We start from the raw sequence: 5,000 nt of genomic DNA on the forward strand, positions 1-5,000 counted from the left end.
TTTTATCGCACCCCTTTTTTCCTCTTCTTTCTCCTCCCTCCTCCTCCTCCTATATCCGACCTCTATTACCTCTGTCGTTTTATTGATAATGGCCATCTCCTCTGTCGTTTCTGAAAGCTCTTTCGCTCCATCAATACTCCCCGGGTATGAACTAACGCTTAGGGGGTCCCTCTCTCTCCCCCCCCCCTCTTCCCTGCCCCCGTGTCACTTTGTTATTTATCTTTTGTTATCTCTGGTCTACTACCTATCTTCTTCTTTCCTTATTCTCTCTTCTTTCTTCTCTTCTAAAATCTTTCTTTCTTCTTTCCTCTGTCTTCTCTCACCTCTCTGCTTTCTTTTCGATTCTTCTTCTTCTTTCTTCTATTTTTTCTCTCTTCTCTGTATCTCTACTTCGCTTCCACTTATCTCATTTCTCTGTTCTCCCTTCTTCTTTCTTTTCCCTTCTCTCTTCTCTCTTCCTTTTTCTCTCTTCTCTCTCCTCTTTTTTCCTCTACCTCTTTCTTTTCTCCTCTCCTCTGTCTTTTCACTTCTCTTTCTTTTTCCTTCTCCCCCTTTGCTTACTTTCATCACCTTCTTGCTTTTCCTTCTCTCTCTCTTCTTCTCCCTCTTCACCTCCTCGCTTATCTTTCTCTCTCTCCCTCTTCTTCCCCTCTTCACCTCCCTGCTATTTCTTCTCCCTTCCCCCCCTCTTCCCTTCTTCACGTCCCTGTTCATCCTTCTCCTTTCCTTCCTCTTCCCATTCTTATATACCCTCTCTCCGTCCTTCCCTGCTTCTTTTACCATCCTTCTTCTCTTTCTCCCTTTCTCTTCTTCTTCTCTTCTTCCTCAACATTGCGATCTCACCCAGCTTCTTGCCTCTCCCCGTCCCTCCCCCCCCCCCTCTATCCCTATCCACGTATTCCACTGCCCCCGCCCCCCTCTCCCCTCCCCTCCCCTCCCCTCCTCCTCCTTTATCTCTATCCGCGTATTCCTCTGCCCCCCCTCTCTTCCCCTCTCTCCCCTCCTCCCCCTCTATCTCTATCCCCTGTATTCCTCTGCCCCCCCTCTCTCCCCTCCCTTTCTCTCTCCCCTCTATCTCTATCCACGTATTCCTCTGCCCCCCCCCCCCTCTCTTCCCTCCCCTCCTCCCCCTCTATCTCTATCCACGTATTCCTCCTTCCGCCCCCCCCTCTCTCCCCTTCCCTCTCTCCCCCTCTATCTCTATCCCCGTATTCCTCTGCCAACCCCCCTCTCTCCCCTCCCCTCCTCCCCCTCTATCTCTATCCACGTATTCCTCTGCCCCCCCCTCTCCCCTCCCCTCCTCCTCCTCTGTCCCTATCCCCGTATTCCTCTGGCCCCCCCTCTCCCCTCCCCTCCTCCCCAATATCTCTATCCACGTATTCCACTGCCCCCTGCCCCCCTCTCCCCTCCTCCCCTTCTATCTCTATCCCCGTATTCCTCTCTGCTCCCCCCTCCTCTCTCCCCTCTATCTCTATCCCCGTATTCCTCTGCCAACCCCCTCTCCTCCTCCCTCTCTATCTTTACCTAATGTATTCCTCTGCTCCACCCTCTCCCTCCCCTCCCTCCTCCTCTATCCCTCATCCCTGTATTCCTCTGGCCCCCTCTCCCTCCCTCCTCCCCAATATCTCTATCCACGTATTCCACTGCCCCCGCCCCCTCTCCCTCCTCCCTTCTATCTCTATCCCCGTATTCCTCTGCTCCTCTTCCCCTCCCCTCCTCCCTCCTCTATTCCCTATCCACATACCCCCCACCCCACCCCCACCCCCCACCCCACCCCCCCACCCCCGGGATGCTCTCCGACCTTCAACCCACTGCGGTCGTGTTGTTGATTCGGTGACGTCATCATGAGTAAATGTTTGGTTTGTGTGTGTGGGTGGTTGTGCGTGTCTTTGCGTGTGCATCTGTGTGTATATGTATATGTGTGTGCGTGGGTGGTTGTGCGTGTCTTTGCGTGTGCGTCTGTGTGTATATGTATATGTGTGTGCGTGGGTGGTCGCGTGTCTTTTGCGTGTGCGTCTGTGTGTATATATGTATATGTGTGTGCGTGGTGGTTGTGCGTGTCTTCGAGTGTGCGTCTGTGTGTATATGTATATGTGTGTGCGTGGGTGGTTGTGCGTGTCTTTGCGTGTGCGTCTGTGTGTATATGTATATGTGTGTGCGTGGGTGGTTGTGCGTGTCTTTGCGTGTGCGTCTGTGTGTATATGTATATGTGTGTGCGTGGGTGGTTGTGCGTGTCTTCGAGTGTGCGTCTGTGTGTATATGTATATGTGTGTGCGTGGGTGGTTGTGCGTGTCTTTGCGTGTGCGTCTGTGTGTATATGTATATGTGTGTGCGTGGGTGGTTGTGCGTGTCTTTGCGTGTGCGTCTGTGTGTATATGTATATGTGTGTGCGTGGGTGGTTGTGCGTGTCTTTGCGTGTGCGTCTGTGTGTATATGTATATGTGTGTGCGTGGGTGGTTGTGCGCGTCTTCGCGTGTGCGTCTGTGTGTATATGTATATGTGTGAGTGGGTTAGTGTGTGCGTGTGTGTGTGTTTATGTGTGTGTGTGTGTGTGTGTTTGTGTGTGAGGAGGTATTAGTGTGTGTGTGTGTGTGTGTTTATGTGTGTGTGTGTGTGTTTGTGTGTGCGTGTGTGTGAGTATATTAGTGTGTGGTTGTATGTGTCTTTGCGCGTGCGTCTGTGTGCAAATGTACATGTGTGTGCGTATGTGTGAGTGTGTTAGTGTGTGTGGGTGTATGGGTGGGTGTGTGTTTGTGTGTGTGTGTGTGTGTGTGTGTTTGTGTGTGCGTGTGTGTGAGTATGTTAGTGTGCGTGTGTGTGTGTTACTGTGTGTGTCTGTGTGAAATTCTCATGGATCATGTTTCCCTCTAATTATCTGTGTATCCCGTGTAAATATTTTTTGCACAGATTATGTATTTTTGTTCATTTGCTTTAAATCATACGCACTGTAGACATTTACCCAAATTTACGACATTTGCGCAATTTCTTTGTCTGATGTTTGCGATTTGTTTATTGTGTTTATTTGTTTATTGTTGCAATCTTTTCGTTGCTTATTTGATTTGCACGATTTGTTTGTTAAGCTTGTCAAGATATGCAAATCCATTTTCTCCAGCGCAAGCCGGATTCATATTACACAAAGTCTGAAAAGTTTGACGCTACAACTGCAAGAACAATGAGGGACTTTAAAAACGTTTTTTTTTTTAAGCTTTAAAATTATGTACCATATCTTTTTCGAAGTTAGGCTCAGTGATTTAACGGTCCAAACTTTAGTTGACGATTTTTAATGAAAACTCTATAACTACTTTTTGCTAATTTTTAGTCTCTCCTCTCCTTCCAACCCTGCCCTACATACCCCTCTCCCCCCTCCCTTCAGTTCCCTCTTTCTGTCTGCTCATCCTTTCTCCTTCTCTCTTTCTCTCTCTATCCCTGTTACTATCTTTCTCTGCCTTTTTCTCTTACTAAATATACTAGAGATATCTATATCCCCTGCCACTTTCACTGTCTTCCCCTTATCTATCTGTCTATCTCTTTCTCTTCTCTTTCGCTCTCTCTCTCTCTCTCTCTCTCTCTCTCTCTCTCTCTCTCTCTCTCTCTCTCTCTCTTTCTCTCTCTCTCTCTGTCTCTCTCTCTCTCTCTCTCTCTCTCTCTCTCTCTCTCTCTCTCTCTCTCTCTCTCTCTCTCTCTCTCTCTCTCACTCTCTCTCTCTCTCTCTCTCTCTCTCTCTCTCTCTCTCTCTCTCACTCTCTCTCCTTCTCTCTCTCTCCTCCTCTCTCTCTCGTTCCCTACCTCCCTCGCTGTCCTTCCCTTCCTCCCTCTCTCTCCTTCCCTCCCTCCCTCTCTCTCCTTCCCTCCCTCCCTCTCTCTCCTTCCCTCCCTCCCTCTCTCTCCTTCCCTCCCTCTCTCACTCACATACTCGGTCTCTCTCTCTCTCTCTTTCCTCTCCTCCTCCATTTTAATTTCCCACGGCTTCCCACATACTTTCCTTGCCGTTTTTCTTTTTATTCTCTGGATTTTTCCCTCTCATCCCATTCGCGAAACTTTTATTTCTGCGAGTGTGGCTTTTCTCTCTCCCTTTCTTTCCTTTTCGGGGCTTATTTGACGCCTGTGCACCCTTTCGGCTTCCCTGCCTTCCTTTCGCTCTACGTTGGGCTATTTCGGTAAAGGGAAATGGGGGAGGGGGGGAGAAGGGGGAGGGCGGAGAAGGGGGAGGGGAAAGAAGGGGAAGGGGGGAGAAGGGGGAGGGGAGAGAAGGGGGAGGGCAGAGAGAAGGGAGAGAGGGAGTGGAAATGTGGGGAGAGGGAGGGAGGGAAGGGTAGGAACGGAAGGAGGGAGGGGTGGGAGGGAGGGAAGGTCGGAAGAGAGGAGGAGTGAGGGACAGATAGACAGTAAAGAAAAAAGAGAGAGAGAGAGAGAGAGAGAGAGAGAGAGAGAGAGAGAGAGAGAAAGAGCTAAATAAATAGAGACAGAGAGAGAGGAGGCCACTCTCTCTCTCTCTCTCTCTCTCTCTCTCTCGCTCTCCTTGCCTCGCTCTCTCTCTCTCTCTCTCTCTCTCTCTCTCATCTATCTATCTATCTATCTATCTATCTATCTATCTCTCTCTCTCTCTCTCTCTCTCTCTCTCTCTCTCTCTCTCTCTCTCTCTCTCTCTCTCTCTCTCTCTCTAAAGTCTCTCTCTCTCTCTCTCTCTCTCTCTCTCTCTGTTCATCTCGTCGTCTGCTCACTCGTTGCTTCTGCTTCTTTTCTTTCTTTTCTTTCTTTTTCTCTTCTTCTCTCTCTCTCTCTCATTCATCCATCTATCTATTTATGAGTCTTTTTCGCTTCTTTTCTTTCTTTCTTCTTCTTCTTCTATTTATTTGATTTTTTCTTCTTCTCTCTTTCTGTTCGTCTCGTTGCTCGTTTCATTTCATTAGCTTGCTTTCTTCTTCTTCTTCTTTCTATCTCTCTCTCTCTCTCTCTCTTTCTGTTCTGTCCTGCCTCGCCCGCTCACTCGCTTCGTTTCA

The sequence above is a fragment of the Penaeus vannamei genome, chromosome 1, assembly GCF_042767895.1.
Source record: "Penaeus vannamei isolate JL-2024 chromosome 1, ASM4276789v1, whole genome shotgun sequence".
NCBI lineage: Eukaryota > Metazoa > Arthropoda > Malacostraca > Decapoda > Penaeidae > Penaeus > Penaeus vannamei.